The following is a 21,024-nucleotide window of genomic DNA, read 5'->3' on the forward strand; positions in this document are numbered from 1 at the left end:
CCGGGGGGCTGTGTGGACTGCCCGGGGTCTCTGTCGGCCTGCCGGGGGGCTGTGCCGGCCTGCCGGTGGTCTGTGCACCCTGTGGGGGTCTGTACCGGCCTGCCGGGGGGCTGTGCCGGCCTGCCGGGGGGCTGTGCTGATGTCCGGGGGTCTGTGCAAGCATCGTCCGATGGGACTACAAGTCCCATCGGGCGATGCCTGCTACCATGACAGTGATTGACACATTAGCCAATGATGGGACAGTAGTAGTCCCATCATCCGGCTAATGTGTTAAATGTTAAAAAAAAAAAATACTACATACATACTACATGCATGCTACATACATACTACATGCTACATACATACTACATATATACTACATACATACTACATACATGCTACATACATACTACATGCTACATACATACTGCATGCATGCTACATACATACTACATATATACTACATACATACTACATACATGCTACATACATACTACATGCATGCTACATACATACTACATGCAACATACATACTACATGCATGCTACATACATACTACATGCATGCTACATACATACTACATGCAACATACATACTACATGCATGCTACATACATACTACATATATACTACATACATACTACATACATGCTACACACATACTGCATGCTACATACATACTACATACATACTACATACATACTACATGCATGCTACATGCATACTACATATATACTACATGCATGCTACATACATACTACATGCTACATACATACTACATGCTACATACATACTACATATATACTACATACATACTACATACATGCTACATACATACTGCATGCTACATACATACTACATACATACTACATGCATGCTACATACATACTACATACATACTACATGCATGCTACATACATACTACATGCTACATACATGCTACATATATACTACATGCATGCTACATACTACATATATACTACATGCATGCTACATACATACTACATACATACCACATATATACTACATACATACAATACATACATAGACATACAGTACATATAACATAGAGTAACATACTTACCAATACTTGTCACATTGTTCCCCGAAGCCATTGTCTTTCCGGAATAAATATTAACATAACAAACCACAAAAATACTCACCCACGATCCGAAGCAGTCCACGAGTGTGTCCCACGACGATCTTGGGTAGAGAACTGCAGCATCAGATGATGCTGCCGTTCTCTACGGGCTGCAGGAATCCAATGACGGAAGGTAGGTATCCTTCCGCACTGTATTCCTCCGCCACTTAAAAAAAAAAAAGTCCCTAGTCTCACTTTATGCCATTGCTGTGTGGGAAATTCCCACACAGCAATGGCATAAAGTGAGACTAGGGACTTTTTTTTTTTTTTAAGTGGCGGAGGAATACAGTGCGGAAGGATACCTACCTTCCGTCATTGGATTCCTGCAGCCCGTAGAGAACGGCAGCATCATCTGATGCTGCCGTTCTCTACCCAAGATCGTCGTGGGACACACTCGTGGACTGCTTCGGATCGTGGGTGAGTATTTTTGTGGTTTGTTATGTTAATATTTATTCCGGAAAGACAATGGCTTCGGGGAACAATGTGACAAGTATTGGTAAGTATGTTACTCTATGTTATATGTACTGTATGTCTATGTATGTATTGTATGAATGTATTGTATGTAGTATGTATGTAGTATATATGTGGTATGTATGTAGCATGTAGTATGTATGTAGTATGTATGTAGCATGCATGTAGCATGCAGTATGTATGTAGCATGCATGTAGTATATATGTAGTATGTATGTAGCATGTAGTATGTATGTAGCATGCATGTAGTATATATGTAGTATGTATGTAGCATGTAGTATGTATGTAGCATGCATGTAGTATATATGTAGCATGCATGTAGTATGTATGTAGCATGCATGTAGTATGTATATGGTATGTATGTAGTATGTATGTAGCATGCATGTAGTATATATGTGTTATGTATGTAGCATGCATGTAGTATGTATGTAGTATGTATGTAGTATGTATGTAGCATTATGCATGTAGCATGCATGTAGCATGCAGTATGTATGTAGCATGCATGTAGTATATATGTAGTATGTATGTAGCATGTAGTATGTAGCATGCAGTATGTATGTAGTATGTAGCATGTAGTATGTATGTAGCATGCATGTAGTATATATGTGTTATGTATGTAGCATGTAGCATGCATGTAGTATGTATGTAGTATATATGTGGTATGTATGTAGCATGCAGTATGTATGTAGCATGCATGTAGTATATATGTAGTATGTATGTTGCATGTAGTATGAATGTAGCATGTATGTAGTATGTAGTATGAATGTAGCATGTATGTAGTATGCATGTTGTATGTATGTAGCATGTAATTTTTTTTTTTTTTTTTTTACATTTAACACATTAGCCGGATGATGGGACTACTACTGTCCCATCATTGGCTAATGTGTCAATCACTGTCATGGTAGCAGGCATCGCCCGATGGGACTTGTAGTCCCATCGGACGATGCCTGCACAGACCCCCGGAGCCTGCACAGACCACCGGCAGGCCGGCACAGCCCCCCGGCAGGCCGGCACAGCCCCCCGGCAGGCCGGCACAGCCCCCCGGAGCCTGCACAGCCCCCCGGCAGGCCGGCACAGCCCCCCGGCAGGCCGGCACAGCCCCCCGGAGCCTGCACAGACCACCGGCAGGCCGGCACAGACCACCGGAGCCTGCACAGACCCCCTGGCAGGCCGGCACAGCCCCCCGAAAGGCCCGTACAGACCCCAGAGAGGCTGTACAAGGGCAGGAAAGGGTTTTTCTTATTCCGATACCGGAAGTCCCATAGACTTGAATGGGACTTCCGGTATCGGAATCGGCGATACCGATACTTTTTTTAAAGATCGGCCGATACCATCCGATACGATACTTTGAAGTATCGGACGGTATCGCTCAACTCTAGCAATATCAAAAAATACATATTTTTGAGAATATACAATGGTAAGGTAGTAGATCATGTAGACCATTTCCATGTATAGACTATTCATAGTAAAAATGCAAATTGCTCACAAGAATTTCAAAGACCAGGTGTGTAGATAACATAAGGAGACTCATCGGAAGATCAAGAGTGCATATACATATTTAGACTCCTAATAAAGTACAAGGCAATTATATACCTAGACATAAATTCAAGCTTCTGGCATCATAATGAATCTTTTGATCTTCCTGTTGGCCAACTAAGAAAAGATTCATCCAGCCAAGATAAATGATTGCAAACAAATTTATCTAGACAAAGAATAAAGAGAACATTAAAACAGATTCAAACAAGGATGAGAACCGGCAAGTGGTACCTCACAACCTGATCAAAGAAAGGGGGCGAAACTAAGGTTTTAATTTAGTCCGTGAGGATGTACAGTTCCTAGGGTCCCTAGCCACCTTGATTCAAGGCATGCAAGCCTAGGAGTTTACCTCCCCATATGCCAATGTCAACTGCATCTATTTCCCTAAAACATTAGTTTACGATTACTCCCATGGCATTTTTTAAAATGACAGTCTTCAATCTGGATGCATCTGTGGTCTGCTGTGGCCTCAATGCCCAACACGTGTTCGCGTATGCAAACCTTCAATTGGTGTGATGTAAGGCCAACGTATACTGGACCTCATGGGCATGTAGCGTAATAATGACAGTGTGGTGCAGCTAACGGATTTCTTAAACACCTAATTAGTCTGAATGTATTAACACGATCCAAATTAGGGCAGGCAACACAATGGCCACATGGAAAGCATCCACATCTCGAAGCAGCACCAACCAAAATGGTGGTTTTCGATTCACCCACATAATGGCTACATGTCAGATGGTCCCTCAGGTTCCTGGCACGTCTAAAGGATATTGTTGATCAATCTGGTAATATTTTAGAGATAACTGGATCTACTTTAAGAATAGACCATGATATTTGAAGAGCATCACGTACTTTAGTAGTTTGGGAATTAAAATTTGTTACAAATTCTATCTGTCAGACATAGAGGATCTGTTCTCAGTATTATACAAAAGAGTTGAACGAGAGGATAATCTAGTGCTATTTCTTTAAGTGCTATGTATAGAAAATATTGTCTATGGTCACTGTGCACTTGTCTTACAAGTGATTGAGAAGGTGCTCGGGGCAGGGGGGAAGGCTCTGGTGCAGGATGTGGACTAGAAGGGTCTTCACAGGAGAGAATGGGGGCAGAGGAGACTGATTAATATCAGTGTAGACTGGCAAGGGATCACTTGGTTAATGTAATTTTTTTTTAAACCTAGCACTTGTAGGTATCAGCAAGAGGGGGATGGAAATCTGATTTGTATGAAATGTTACAGATTTAGGTTGAGGTTTTTTTTTCATTTTAAAGAAAAGTAGTAAGCTTCTTTTCCCACCCCTCCAAACTCCCAATCTTACATATTCAAACAAACTAATTGAAATGAATTAACAGTTTATAATTCTATTGATCTTCATATAATATATTTGACACCTTGTCAAGATATTAGTTTAAAAATACTGTATATACTCGTGTATAAGCTGAGTTTTTCAGCACTTTTTTTGTGCTAAAATCACCCCCCTTCTGCTTAATCATGACTCACTGTCCCAGAAAGACAGCGGGGGAGGAGCAGGTCACAGGCAGTCGCCGGCGGCTGTAACTATGCCAAGACAATATTCACTGCACGTTAAACGTTTCTCTTTATAGCGAGCACAGTCACAGCATTGCCCGCCGGCTTCCAGCAAACCACCTACTTGCCTTCCCTGCATGCCCTCGCTGCATCTCATTGGTTCTGGCACTAACAGCTCTTCCGGCTGCATGATCACATGGCCCCACTCATTAAGGTAACAGGTAAGGCCGGTTTCACATTTGCGCTTCAGGGCGCAGCGACTGCCTGCGCACGGCCGCTGCCAAGCCCCGCCCCCTGCCACGCCTCCACCAGTAGCTCTGCCTTCAGGCGCATGACGCTGCATGCGTCCCCCTATCTTTATCACTGAGGAAGCAGGCCATGCGCAGTATGCGTTTTTGCAGCGCCTGCGTCCTTTTGACGGTGTGCCGACCAGCGCCAAACGCAACCTGTTGCAATTTGGTTGCGCTCGGCGTGCCGCCAAACGCATACTGCGCATGGCCTGCGTCCTCAGTGATAAAGTGTCATGCGCCCGGAGGCGGAGCTACCGGCGGAGGCACAGCAGGGGGCAGGGCTTAGCGGCGGCTGTGCGCAGGCCGTCACTGCGCCCTGAAGCGCAAATGTGAAACCGGTCTAACACTGCTTTCCTGAGTGTCATTTCTGGCTTCATTGACAAGACAAACTGATCTTTTCCTTTTTCCTCTGGGAGCTGGCACTCTTGTTGCCACCAAGTCTATTACTAGCCTCAGGAAGGCCTGTACTGTTGCAGGTTTGTCTGGACTTTGGTAGATTTAGTTGTCATCCCAGATTCTGTAATGTCTCCATGACTCTCCTGACTTGTTCTCAACAATATAGGCTTCTTCCCACAATCTGGAAGTTGTCCAGATACAGTATTAGAATGTCCTTTTTGCAAAGATGGGCCGTGACCTGAAATCTGCTTGGCAAACACCCCAGGGGGGCTATTGCTAACCCAAAGGGAAGAGCTCTGTACTGGAAATGGGCTATTTGAGATCTTATTTCCACTGCAACTCTGAGGAACTTGCAATCCTGCTTGCAGATAGGGATGTGATAGTATGCATCCTTGAGGTCTAGGACCACCATGTAACAATGTGGGAAGAGAATTTTTACTGCCGATCTTGGTATCCATTTTGAATGAAGGATCTCCGATACCTGAGACATTTCAGGTTTTATGATGGTTCTCCAAGATTCGTCCAGTTTCTCAATCAGAAATGGGGGGGGGGGAATAAAATCCCTCTCCTTTCCTCCACAGGAATCTCTTCCAGTACATGGTTTTTCTAATGGTGATCTCTTCCAGGCCCTATTTCTCAAGAGGGCTGTACCAGGGTTTGTATGCATCTGAGGGGGGCAGACTGCAGAAATTCAATTTTAGGCCTGACCTTACAGTCGAATCCAGACACTGGATGAACTTCCTTCCCAGGCCAGAAGGAAGTGAGCCTCCCTCCTACCTGGGAGAAATCATTGGGAGGACTTCCAAGTGTCTTTGGGAGGGTGTGCAAAAATTAAAGCCTTTTTCCTCTTTTTGACCGCTTATCAACTCTCTCGGTCTCTGTATGGTTGGCCCCTGGATCAGTGATCCTTCTGAAAGGGGCGACAAAAGGATGGAAATGGCTGCTTCAGAAATCTCTTATCTCCTGCCTTCTCCAGCACTTGATCTAGTGATGGCCCAAATAAGTTGCTGGCCCAAATAAGTTGCTGTCACAAAGCAGGGAGCAGAGTTTCACTTTCACATCTCGTGGCTAGCATTTAAGCCACACACTGTGCAAGTCCTATATTGGCCAGTGCCACGATTTGGCCACCAGTCTAGCTGAATCTGCTGAGGCATCTGCTATAAACATTGAAGCTGCTTTGATGGTAGGAAGCGCCTCTAAGATGGTCTCTAGAGACTTGCTGTTCCAGATCTTCTAGTTTGTCGACTCAAACCTTTAGAGATCTAACCACACAAGTGGCCACAATGGCTGGCCTTAATGCTCCTGCCAAGGGCTCCCAAGCTGTCTTAATAAAACTGTCGGATAAGAAACAGTTTCTTCAGGGACCCCAAGTCCTTGAATGGGAGAGACTTTCTTGAAACCTTTTCTGTTGTCACATCCAGTCTCGGTGCCTTATCCCAGGAAGACACTAACTTGTCAAATGGTGACAGCACCAGGGAGAAAGTTCGTCACCTCCTTGCAGGGACAGGAAGAGCACACGAGGTTAAAAACAGTCTCCACCCACATTCCCTCAGTGTTTCTTCCTGTCCCTGCAAGGAGGGATGCACAAGAGGATCCATCTTACTGGAAGGGTCAAGGGGGATCGGGCGGCCCAGCCAAATCTTCCTCCTGCAAAGCGGCCCGGGTGGGGGTCCCTCAGCTGCAGAGACCAGGGGAGGGATGAGATCAGCCTGGTCCTCTTTTTGCACCTGATTTTTGAGAAGAGTCTATCAGAAAAAGCATGATACATGTGTCCACTCAAAATGTTGCATGGATGCCCTCTCCTCCTAAACAGAGTAAAGAGCCCTTGATTGTCTCCTAAAGCTACTTAAATCCTAGTAGTTTCTTCTGATCCGAAGGAACTTCCCCTTCGGTATCCCTTTCTTGGGGGGGTGGGGGTTATGGATAATTACTAGTCCATCGGTTGCCGTGAGTTTTCTATATGTACTAGTGTGTATTTTCCATTCTTTTACAATAGTCAAATCCAAATAGTTAATGCTCCATGCATGACATTCTGATGTGAACCTTAGACCAATTTTATTGATATTCTCAACAAAACCGGTGAATCCCTTCTGAGCCAGACCAAAAAAACAATACATCATCGATATATCTGGCCCAGAGGGAGATATGGGGACTCCACCAACTTTCCTTTCCTCCCACCAGCCCGGGAAGATATTGGCTTATATGGGAACATAGGGGCTCCCTCTCAGTCCCTCTGAGCTGGTGCAAGTACTTGTTGTCAAACCGGAAGCAAGTATGGGTAAGGGTGAGCTGAAGGAGCTCTTCCACAAACATGTTATGCTCCTGGCAATTCACCAATCTCATCCTCAGGAAATAAACAGACTTGATGCCAAACTCATGCGGGATACTACTATATAAAGCCTCCACGTCGATTGAGACTACCAATGTGTTGGCTTCCAGTTATCCCCTCCAAAATGCACAAAAGATGGGAGGTATTGCATACATAAGAGGGTAGGGACACAATAGGTCTAAGAATTCGATATTCACCAGAATTGTGTTGGTGAGTCAATCCCTGAAACAATAGGGTGACCTTTTAAAGAGTCCAGGCCCTTATGCATCTTAGGTAAAGCATAAAATGTCAGTATTACTGGATTGTCTGGTGCCATAAATCTAGACTTTTTGTATAAAAGACCTTTGTCCCTTGCCTCATTAAGAATCTCCAACAGTCTCATTTATAAGTTTGAGTAGGGTCCCCTTGTATAGAAGGTGCTAGAATCATAGTAGTTGATGACACATTTTGAGATAGACAGGATGATCTATAAGCACCGAATTTCTCACCCTTATCAGATGCTCTTATAATAAGGTCCCTATTCCTTTCAAGGTTCTCAAGGGCTTTCTCCATGAGACTAGGTGAATTCTGCTGACTTCTGCATGGAATCTTACATAGATCAGCCTTCACCAGTTTTATAAAAATATCCTCACTTGTGGTTTCAGCAATGAGTGGCATTCTGATACTTTTATTCCTAAGATCTGTAAAAGGACCCTTGCCCCTTGAATGGTGGATCTCATTCAAAAGACTGGTCAAGGCCTGAAAGCCTTCCAAGTCCTTGTCAGAAAAACCCCAATCTTCTGCATTGTTCCAAATCATGTTCATAAAAAAACTATTTCCACTTAAGACTCTGTCCAAATAAATTCAAGTCCTTGACCCAGCCAAAACAGATAAAAAAAACAAATTTTGCAGGTACAAAATTAAGACCCTTTCTTAAAACAGAAATATCTCATGAGGGTACATATGATGAAAGGTTAATAATCTGGCCCTGGTCTATTGAGGTCTCCTCAGATGATATCTCATCAGAGGGCCCTTGTCCAAAAAGGATTTAGGATCCAGAGGCAGAGGGCCCAGTGTTTAGACCCAAATTCATTTGGGCACCCCTTCCATTTCCCCTTTGTCTGTAGAGGTTCCTCATTGTACGCCATTCTCCCTGTGTGACTATCCCTCACTTGATAGACACTGAATAGAAAAACAGTCTATCTGATACCTGTGGGAGTTCCATCCTGATATTTGTATGCCTTATTCTCCTTAAATTCACCAAGGTCTTGCAGGAATTGAGTGTGCGCGTAATCCTTAAGGTTCGATTTGGAATTTTTCATCAGATGTTTGTAGGATGCTTTCACTCCTGACAATCTGGATCTGCTTTAAATTTTTGAATCCTCTATCAAATTCAGCCTTTTTACTAGATTCCTGAATTGTTTCCTCCTCACTAAGTAGGAGCTGCATGAACCTTAGAGAGGATTCAATGGACTCCTTAGTCCAAGCAGTCAAGAGTTGGGGGTTTGCAGTACGGGGTGAAATGAGGCAGCGTTATATATTCAGAGGTCAAGCTCAGCTTTTATCTATATTGCAGCATGATTTATGACCCGGTCGGAGTCTGCCAGTGACAAGGTAGGTAGGGCCCATTGTGCCGTTTTCCATCAGGTGGTTATTTAAGTCCACTTAGTCAGATGCTGTGGTATGTCATCCATTATGGCATCCAGATCTGATGAACCGTGCCATCAACAGGGAAACGCATCGGGTGCACCTGACTCATGAGTTTACTCCATAAAATAATGACATGATTCATTGTATGCATTGCTTTAATGGAATTGTGTTGCGAACATGTTGGAGACTTTTTGCATATACTGCATGTTTGGTCATTATTGGGCACAGTTTACATCAGGGACTTAGTATGCCATATTGACTTGTGCCCCATTTTTATCATTAATGTTTTGGAGTGACCAATCTTTGGGATTGCTTTAATGCTGTATGTCTCGCTGCAACACTGGGCTGGTTATCAGATTAGCAATGTCTTTCAGAGTATTTACCTCGTCTGTTATCAGAGTACAATTGTGAATGGGCAGTTTTTTTAAGTCATTGTAATATTATGAATCGGGTTGTGAGGTTTTCTCCTACCAGATACCCTGTCAGTTTAAAGGCTCTCCATTTCTTCCTCATTACGCATTGTTTTCCCACCTTTATTGGTAAGGTGCAATAGGGGTGAGGGATAGCCTACGTTGACTGGGGGTGCCACAATCTTACTTTTAGGGTGCAACCTCCAGTCAGATAGGAATCATCATAGGCGTATTGTAGGGCATCTGCTAGGGTAGGTTTTATCCTGGTATGTCTGGGTATATACACCTTCTTTCACTGGGTTGATGTTTAAGGTATTCTGAAAATAAAGAATTTAGCATTTTATGAAAAAATATGTGCACACTCCATGTACATTTACCCACACGGACTCTACTTTCACATCTCAACTCAATGTTGTCATTGAGCATTGGTTATGATAAAAATAAACACCCTTTGGTCTTTCCTGTCTGTCCTAAATGTAGTGCAACCCCCTGTCATCCAGTCATGGCTTTCGTCCAGCCAGGTCTCCATAATGCCCACCACACCGTCTTCTGTGGTTGACAGTCTGAAGTTCATTAGTTTTGTTTGCAAGACTTTTCATTTGCCAGAAGACATTTAAGACCATTAGCACATTTATTACTCTTCCTAAATCATAAATGACCCCAACTGTCTCTATCCCCCTCAGCACATCAACCTTCCCTCCAGATCCTAGTTTAAAAGCTCCTCCATTTTTGGACCATCTTTTTCCCCAAGCTCAGCTGCACCCTCCCCATTGAGGTGCAACCCATCCCTACTGTAGAGCCTGTAGCTGACAGAAGTCAGCCCAGTTCTTCATAAACCCTTCCTCAACCAATTTTTGAGCAACTTATTTACCTCTCTAAGCTCCCTCTTTCCAGCGACGCTCGCGGCACCGACAGTATTTCTGAAAGGACCATGTTGGAGGTCCTGGCCTTCAGCTTCTCTCCTAGCTCACTGTAATCATTCTCAAGGTCCGGCCACCTCCCTCTTCATAATACCAATGTTTACATGACTGCTGGGCTTTTCCCAGCCCCTTCCAGCATTCTTTCTATCCATTCCACAATATGCTGAACCCAAGCAAATGGCAGACAACGTTCTGTCGTGGATGACCCTGTCTGCCTGCCTAATTAGTCACCTACCACCCATCTGTTTTGCCTTTGCTGTAGGAAGAAGGAACATAGGAGTGCAGCCATGTCCTGCTGTAGTGATCCCAGTCCTCGGCTTGCATTCCTAATCAGCCAAACAAGAACACTTACTAGGTTGTGCCAGATCAGGACTGATGTCCCTAGAACGTCTCCCTCTACCTCTTGTAACATTTACCCAGCTACACACTTCACTGTCCTTCTCTTCACCACCTCCACAATACTCCGTATCACAGTCCCCGGCCATCTCAAGCTCTGAGCTCTGAACTCCTCTCCAGGTTTGCAATGCTCCTGGGTGTTGCCAGCTGCACATCTAGATCCATTACCGGGGATTCCAAACATGCAACTCACTCAGTGGGTGCAGAAATATTCACCCTCAAATGGCCGTTAGTCATGCACACCTCACAAGATGCACACGGGTAACATTTTCCATTGAGCACATATTCAATGGGGATAAACTGTACAGATAAAATCAGAAAAACAACAATATTGTGTTTAACTATGTACTTGCCTGCAGCCCTGTACTTCAATGCAGCCCTCGCTCCACTCAGCAGCCCTCGCTTTGTGTATTTGGTACTTGTAGTCCTTCAGCCAACAAGCACAGGAATCTTGTATATTTGGGGAGGTTCCCAGGTCCATTACATATGATTACATTTGGAGTTGTGAATTCAGCTCTATATCTTTAATACAAGATAAAGATTCACATTTTTGCAAAAGTGTAATGATATACCGCTAGACAATATTCAGTCCCTATATTCTGCATCCCCCAGAATCTCACAGCACCTACATCCTGGGCACATGCTGCTGGTGGTTTGTGGGGTGGCTTTAATGATGAGCCCTGCATGGGGGGGGGGAAATGCAGAGAAGAGACCCTTGGTGTAAATGTCAGCCCTACACAAAGTATCCGTGAATGTTAATGTTTCTACCTGATCTGGTCGTGTTACTCAGTATTTGCTGTTCTAGAGAATTGGGAGCTTCATCAATTCCACTATCATGATCTTCACTAATCCTTGGTGATTGTGATGAGCTCCACGTGTCTTCCATATCTTCAGGAACCTGTGTTGTGTGATCAATTATGCACAAAGAAGAAAGTTCTTGTTCCCTTCAGGTCTTCCAGAAGCATCTTTAACTCAAGGGGATCTCTCATCAAAGCAAAGCTTGCCACAGTATATGGGAAATTCCCCCCCCCCCCCCCCAACCTGTCTAAAGATAAATCATTAAGATGGGCTTCAGTCCTGGGAATCATCAGAACTACATAACTATATCATAACCAGAGCAACTACTCTGCAAGATGCTTCCCTAAGCTGAACTGTCTTGTGCTTTGGAAAATCTTAATCTCATTAGATTTGGAACACAAGCTTCTAAAATGCTCTCATCCCTGTCCTGCCCATTGATTCTGATATGCGTAAAAGACAAATGAGCCTTTAGCACTGAGATGCCAATAGTACAACAGAGGGACTTTCTAGAGCATCTGCAAGACTAGCTTGGTAGCTTAGTAACTTAACTTGGTTTGAAGGGATACTTCAAGTCCATCTAGGTCAATCCATATTCTATATAGATAAATGAATTACTACTGCGCTTAGTCACTGGTATCTATTGTCTTACTCAAATGAATTTGAAGAGAGGAAAAAAAAAATCAAAGTCCAGAGCACAATAAAAGAACCAGGTTTGGACAGAGAACAACAATAAGTAACACTAAAAAATTCATATATATCCCTTTGGATGCTTAATGCCAATTGTAGAGCAAGAAACCAAGATTACCTTGTAAAGCAGTAGGGGTTAACAGACACAGAGGGGGAGGGCAGGCTCAGTCTGACAAGTGAAGGCTGATTCTGTGTTTGGAGATCCCAAAAGTCCTTCTGTAAGTAATAACACTCCTCCGGTGGGTTGCTGATTAAATGCTTCTTGCTTAAGAACTGCAGTAATCCTGTTAGCGATGCTCCCCCGGCCGGTGGCAGCAGTCGCTGGGTGGGAAAACACACTGAACTCGGTGCCTGAACTTCACACTATGCTCGTCAGCACAGGACCTGTGTGAAGTCAGAGACACCTGATGCACTGGGCTGCAGCCTAGAGATTGCAATGAGGACCAAAAAGCTATCCTACATGTTTCAGAGACTCCTGTCTCCTTCCTCAGGGATGTGGTCCTGCTTGCAATCTCTGTAGTATATATGCACACACTCAATAGAAGTAAATAAATCAATTAAAAATGTCCGTCATCACTGGAAGCCAAATAGTTCAACTTCACTATTGAGTCCTTTAGGAATGAGAGTATCAAGCATAAAAATCCAGCGTGACTCAGCGCGAGACATTAGTTTTAGATGGTCTCCTTTGCGTGCCTGTTTATGAACGAGTTCAATCCCCATAACTGTCATATTAGACACCAAACCTTCATGATAATTAGCAAAGTGGCTTGACAGAGGATGGCCCATGAATTTCTAATTTATATTCCGGATATGTTCGTTTATCCTTATTTTTAATGGGCGTTTAGCGCTCCCTATATAGATTTTTTTCACAGGGGCATTTTATCATGTAAATGACACTCTCTGTAGCACAGGTGATGTAGTCATCAATCGTATATTCCTTGTTACCTTTAATAAAGGTTGATTGTTTGCCAGTTTTTGTTTGGCGGCAAATGCAGCAACTTCTGCAGGGGAAAAAACCTTTCAGAATGGCTAAAAAAGGAAGAGTGGATTTTATTATACTATTTGAGGGCACGCTCGGAGCTATAATACTCTTAAGGTTACGTGCCTTCCTGTACACAAATCTTGGACCCTGTGGAATGATCGATCCCAGAGTTTTATCCTCTCAAAGATTCCAATGTTTCTTCACTATTTTATTTAAAATGTGGGAGTTGGAGTTATACTCTGAAATGATAGGGATAAAGTCGTCCTGCATTTTATGCAGAGGTTTGCTGGTATTACAACTTAAATCGGGTGAATCAGTCCTTTAAAAGACTTCTCACTGTTTTATCCCTCATGGAACATATAGCTTTCTCCAATAAAGCATCATTATACCCTTCTTCTAGGAATTGTTTTTTGAGTGACTGCTTCCAAGTCAAAATCCTGCACTTTTGAACAGTTGCGGCGAATCCTCGTAAATTGGCTCTTTGGTACGTTTAATAGCCAACTAGGAAGGTGACAACTATTAGAATATGAAGTTTTTCTAAAAGTCCGTGTTTGAATTTTATTTTCAATAAAAACAGTCAGGTCTAAAAAGTTGACAGAGCTGGAGCTGATGGTGGAAGAAAAATTTAAAGTACTCATTTTTATTTAAATCAATAAAATTGTTCAAGCTCCTTGTGACCCCCCCCCGACCAGATAAAAATTACATCATCGATGAAACGTTGCCAGAGTACCAGGCCCGCGCGCAGCCCTCCAGTGGGATAGATGGTCTCCTCTACCCATCTACCCACATAGAGGTTAGCATAGCTTGGCGCGAACCTGGTACCCATGGCAGTACCCCATTGCTGGGAGTAGTAGTGCGTCTGATATTTAAAATAGTTGTGAGTAAGTATAAAAGACATGCAACTTTTTAAAAACTCAATTTGTCCTTCTGGTAGTAAATTCTGTTTAATTAAAAAGTGTGCAGCTGAATTGCATCCCTTATTTTGTATAACAGTATAGAGGGAGGCAATATCCAGGGTGCCTAGGATATAATGGTTTTTCCAATCAACACCCTCCAGAATTTTCAATATATGAGAAGTATCCTTCAGGTAGGCTGGTAACATGCAAACCATTTTTTTGTAGGTGGCAATCAATATACTTGGATAAATTGGCTGTGAGGCACTGTATCCCGGAAATAATAGGATGGCCCGGTGGTTTAACTAGATCTTTATGGATTTTCGGTAAGTAGAACATGGCTAGCCTTGGGTGTCTAGTGTAAATAAAATCATACTCAGTCTTCATCAAAAATCCCTCATTAAAACCCTTATCCACAAGTACTTTCAATTTGGCCAGAAACACATCAGTGGGATCATTAGTAAGTTTTCCGTAAGTGCGAGAATCACTCAATAGGCATATGGCTTCTTCATGGTAATTTTTTTCATCAAGGATTACTATACCACCCCCTTTATCTGCTGGCCGAATGACAATTTTATTATTACCCTGTAAGGATGTAATAGCATTACGTTTGGAAAATGTAAGATTGTACTTGTATTTGGAACACCTTTTGTCACTGATCTTGCGAATGTCGGCTATCACGTTGCTTTGAAACGTGTCCATTGCTTTAGAATACTCATTTAAGGGGTGGAAATTTGACCTGTTTCGCAGACCAGTGTCTGCAAAAGTATTGCTGCTGCAGGTATTCTCCTTTATTGGATGCTTCATAAAATGTTTTCTTATAGCTCATTTTCACATCAACAATTTGATGCCGATAAATGCTTGAAATTTATTAAATCGGCATGCTGGGGCATAATTGAGACCTTTATTCAGTAATGAAATTTCATTCTGACTCAATGTGTACGTACTAAGGTTAAAAATGGATTGCATGTTTTGTTTAATGATTGATTTGATTTCGTTTTCTTTATGGAGAACTTCCACCCCCCCCCCCCCCCACGGCGACCCCCTCCTATATATTTTTTTGGGACCACCTGAAAAATTCCTATTAATAGCTTTCTTAGTTGTTTTACTAATGGTAGAGCCAGTCTTGTTTGGTCTATTTGGTCTTTTTTTTTTTTTTTCTCTTCAAATTCATTTGAGTAAGACAATAGATACCAGTGACTCTAAGCACAGTAGTAATTCATTTACCTATACAGACTTTCCCTTTGACATCTATGGTGACTGGTGTCTTTCTGCTTTTGCTGCTGGAGTCCCTATATATACTTGAGCGCCACTGAGGTTTTTATATTATAAAATCCATATTCTATCCTAACCTGCCCTAACATGTTGATCCAGTGGAAGGCAAAAACACCCAGGTAACAATCAGTAAGCTTCACACTGGGGAAAAAAATTCCTTCCCAACTCCACATACGGCAATCAGACTAGATCCCAGGATCAACACAATATTAAGGAAACTAGTGTATATACCCTGTAATATTACACTTTTCCAGAAAGGCATCCAGACTAGAGTTGAGCGACTGTTGGTTTTTTAGGGTCGAGTTTCGTTTCGTGAAACCCGACTTTTCCAAAAGTCGGGTCGAGCAAGATCGGACGATTATAGGGAAAAGTCGGGGTCGTCCCGAAACACGAAACCCAATGTAAGTCAATGGGGAATAAAAGTCGGCAGTGAGAGGAGGACAGGAAACACACCTACAGTGCTCATTTGAATGCCAAAAGCATCAATTCTTCTTACTTAAGCTTGTCAACCTTAATTAACTTCATAATACAAGTTACGCACTGAAAAATGGGGGTTATTTGGCTAAAGTTGTGGGGGGGTAGGGCTGGCTCCAGGTTTTCATGTGCCCTGGGCGAAAGAGCGCCCCTTTAACACATACCACAACTCATCATGCTCCGATACGGCAGAGAAATAGCGGTATAGTACAATGAGTAATACCTCACTTTTTACATCTCATGACGAGGCCCATCTATTTCTCCATACAGAATCATTGGTCCCATATAATGTTTGAAACAGTATATGATGAGCTCCACATAATGCTACAGTATGTTGGTCCCCATGGATGAAGCTCCACTGTCTTATGGGCCCAAATAATGCTCCAAACATAATGGGCCTCATTTCTAATGCTCTAGTGTATAATGGGCCCTGTAAATGCTGCTCCAGTGTCTGATGTCCACCTTTGGAATGTTCCAGTGTATGGTGGGCCCCATCTATCATTCTCCAGAGTATAGTGCTCCCCAAAAATTGCCGTCCCAACATTGAAAACAATTAAATAAGTCTCCTCACTAGGGAATCCCTGTACTAGTCTGGACTCCTCGTCGTCCCCATCTTCCATCTCACTGCACAGTATTTCAACCTTGCAAGTGCTGTGATCCTGAGCAAGCAGGGGGGGCCCACTCATTGGCGACGGCTCTGGCACAGGGCCCCTGATGGTATGGTGGTGTCTGATGGCGGGTGGGCCGAACCTGCACTTTCATCTGCAGCTTCTTTGTCACCGTATAAGATGGAACTGTATATGGGAAGGGTAACCTGAGTTTCATCAGGGTCAGATTCAGGCCGTGTAGCGTGCGAGGGGAATGTAGTGGTCTGGGTCAATGTACCAGCAGATTCATCGAGCAGTGGCTGGGCATCAGTGCACTCGTGTCGCCCCCAGGAGTACGGTCGCCACAGTGGCATTACCTTCCTCCTAGGGAGTGTGATGTCATGCTTGGGAGCAATGAAGGATCTCTCTAGCAGGTTAACTGATTGGGCGGCGTTATTCCCACGAGTCATGACCCTCCAAACAGAGTTTATGAAGGCAAAGTGTTTGTTTTACGTGGGCAGTATGGTTGCAAAGCTGAACCTTAAAGGAATGTCCAGAAGGGCACCACCAGGAGTGGAGCCTACGGTTAAATTCGACTCCACCTGGGAAACCTCAACCATGCCAGCTACAGAACAGATGCACACATTGCAAGCTTAATTCCGTTAATGAACGAGACTCCGTCATGCCCTGCGGTCCGAGTCAGGCTTACTAGAGGGACACGTGAGGCTCTGGCACATGAGATCGGCCAATAACTGGTGTGTCATGCCCTTACATGTCCGTGGCTACATGTGCTCTACACTGAAAAGGCCAGCGTTTGTCGCTTACAGGTACAGATAGCCCACTGAACGTTAGTGATGGGGATCACTGATTACAATTATTACCCGCGAACGATGATTTCCCAGTAAGTGCAGGTCAACCGCAGTTCCGGAATTAGGCCTAACCGTCATTCCTGAAAAAATGAAAAACTTGCGTGTGCAAACCACAGGTGCTGTAGCTTGCTTAAAAGCTCGCCAGCCGTTCTCACGCCCAGTATGGATTACATGTGATTGCACAAAGGTGAGAAAGGGTACCGTATCCCCGGATAACATGTATGGATAGCGTACACATTCAAAATATGTCTATACATCAGGAGGCATGCTCAGACGGTGTCAGGCACAGTATAGATTTGACGGCCCAGACTACACAGCGGAGGAGCAGGGAGAGGTAAAGATTGCAAATGCTGGGGCCCTGCCCAAGCAAGGGGGGCCCACTCGTGGGCGTCGGTACTGGCACTGGGCCCCTCATAGTATGGCGGTGTGTCTGACGGCGGGTGTGCACCACCACCGTCAGACACTTCATTGCACTATGAGGGACCCTGTGCCAGTGCCCGTGCCCAAGAGTCGGCCTACCCACCTGTCCAGGGCAACGGCACTCGCACGGTGTCGTGCGCTAGGTGGTGACCCCGGCCATGGGGGGGGAGGCAGCACAGTTAGGGAGTTTTAGAAAGTGGCATATGTTGATGTTGGACATTCAGCTGATGCAAAAGGCGAAATAGGTCAAGTCCCAGGAAGAGGTGGACCAAAGCAAGCCATTTTTCTGTCGCCCTATGTGTCATCAGGGGAAGGTGGGACAAAATCCTTGGAAACCCATGCATGGTTCATTTTAATGAAGGTTAGATCATCCACATTTTGGGTTGACAGACAGGTCCTTTTTTCTGTCAGGATTGATCCAGCTGCACTGAAGACTCTTTCCGATAGCACACTTCCAGCTGGGCAAGCGAGCTCCTGTAAGGCATATTGTGCCAATTCAGGCCAGGTGTCCAGTTTAGCAACCCAATAGTCAAAGGGGAATGACCTGTGTGGGAGAACATCGATATGGGAGGAAAAGTAGTTTGTAACCATAGTTGACAACTGCTGTCTCCTGTCACTTTCCATCGATGCAGTATTACCAGTTGTGTGAGCGGTACTTGAAAAATCAGTCCACAACATTGTCATGAAACCCCTGTCTCTTGTGTGCACCACGAACACCTCTGGCAAGCTGCCCCCGGCCCGTACGGCTCGTGTGAGAACCATCACCGCTGCTGTGTGCTGGGAATGCCTCAAGCAACCGATTTACCAGAGTTGCTTGTTTATTAGCCAATATTAGGTCAAGGTTCTCCTGTGGCATGATGTTTTGTAATTTGCCTTTATAGCGTGGATCCAGGAAGCTGGCCAACCAGTAGTCATCGTTCATCATTTTGGTAATGCGGGGGTCCCTTTTTAGGATCTGCAAGGCATAATCTGACATGTGAGCCAATGTTCCCGGTGTCAATGATGCACTGCGAGTACTGGGTGGAGGAGCACTTTCTGGCAAATCCATATCCCTCCAGTCACGCACAAACCCTGTACCAGACCTTGCCACGCCAACATTTTCACTTGCCCCACGAGATGCATCCTCCTCCCCTAAGTAATCATCCCCATCATCCTCCTCTTCTTCCTCCACCTCATCCAGGAGAGGTCCCTGAGCAGACAATGGCTGAATGTCATCAAGGATTCCCTCCTTCTCTTCCTCCTCATCAACATTGGCTGCAGAAGCCTGCTCCTTAAGGTGCGTCAAAGTTTGCATGAGTAGATGCATAAGTGGGATGCTCATGCTTAGGATGGCGTCATCTGCGCTTACCAGCTGTGTGCATTCCTCAAAACACTGAAGGACTTTACAGAGGTCTTTCAGCTTCGACCACTGCACACCGGTCAACTCCATGTCTGCTCTCATAGTGCCTGGCCGTGTATCCTCCCACAAATGCATTATGGCCTGCCTCTGCTCGCACAGCCGCTCCATCATGTGCAGGGTGGAGTTCCACCTTGTTGCAATGTCGATAATGAGGCGGTGGTTGGGAAGGTGGAGCAATCGCTGCAGCTTCTGCATACGAACGGAGTGTACAGGCGACCGGCGGATGTGCGCACACAGTCTTCGCACCTTCTGGAGCAAGGCTGTTAACTCCGGATAATTTTTGAGGAAGCACTGCACCACCAGGTTCAAGGTGTGAGCCAAGCAAGGTATGTGGCTGAGTTTTGAAAGGGCTATGGCTGCCACAATTACGGCCGTTATCACTAACTACTTTGCCTGCCTCAAGATGTACACTGCCCAGCCATGACTCAGTTTGTCGCTTCAAGTACTCGGCCAGCACCTCGGCAGTGTCTGTCACCCAAACACATCATCTGCAACACAGCCTGCTGACGCTTTCCACTAGCTGCTCGATAGGGGGACACATCGTGTGCAACAGTGGCAGCTGCAGATGGAGTGCTCGTACGACTGCGCTCTGTGGACGAGCTTTCCCTTCTGGAGGAGGAGGGTCGAACGCCTACAGCCAACTGTTTCCTATACCGTGGGCTAGGCAGCACTGTCCCCTGTGGACCCTGCATCCACCACATTAACCCAGTGGGCAGTGATGGACACGTAACGGCCCTGGCCATGCCGACTGGACCATGCATCAGTTGTGAGGTGCACCTTTCCACTCACTGACTGCTTTAGTGCATGGACAATGCGGTCTTTTACATGATGGTGGAGGGCTGGGATGGCTTTGCGAGAGAAGTGGCGACTGGGTAGGTCATAGCGTGGTACTACATAGGCCATGAGTTCGCAGAAAGCTGCGCTTTCCACCAACCGATAGGGCATCATCTCAAACGAGATTAGTTTGGCAATGTGGGCGTTCAAACCCAGTGTACGTGGATGAGAGACTGAGTGAGTACTTTCTTGACCTACTCATAGTGTCTGGGAGGGTGAGCTGGACTTGAGAGCTGCATATGGTGGAAGTAGCGGTGGACAGGGCGGACTGAGAGAGGGTTGATGATGGTGATGGAGTTGGTGTTCTTTCTGATGGCCTAGAATCAGTCTTTCGTTGATATAACAGTGGGATTCCCTGACTGCTGTGGCATTGCAACGACACCTCAACATTTGCTGCTGTGCTAACCGGTGGGCTTACAGTGGGGGAAACAATGTAGCGTTGCTGACTACCTTCGTTGTGATCAGTTGCACATGTGGCACTTGAGGTTTGGTGTTGTGTCCACGCTTGCAAGTGCTTGCTGGTTAAATGTCTAAGCATGCAACTGGTATTCAAATTTTTCAGATTTTTCCCTCTGCTAAAGGTCTTTGCGCACTTCTTACAAATAACCTTGGCCTGATCATGAGGATTTTGTTCAAAAAAGTGCCACACTGCACTCTTCCTACTTTGGCAGACATTTTGCGGCCTAGCACGCTGTGATCTCTTGACCCTCTGGACAAGCTGTCCAGCAACTCTTTTGATTATTGGAACCTGTCTTTGGAGTGCTCCGGGCCTGCCAGATAACAGCTGT

Source organism: Dendrobates tinctorius, unplaced genomic scaffold (genome assembly GCF_039654945.1).
Source record: "Dendrobates tinctorius isolate UK_male_01 unplaced genomic scaffold, ASM3965494v1 ptg000151l, whole genome shotgun sequence".
NCBI classification, from domain to species: Eukaryota; Metazoa; Chordata; class Amphibia; order Anura; family Dendrobatidae; genus Dendrobates; species Dendrobates tinctorius.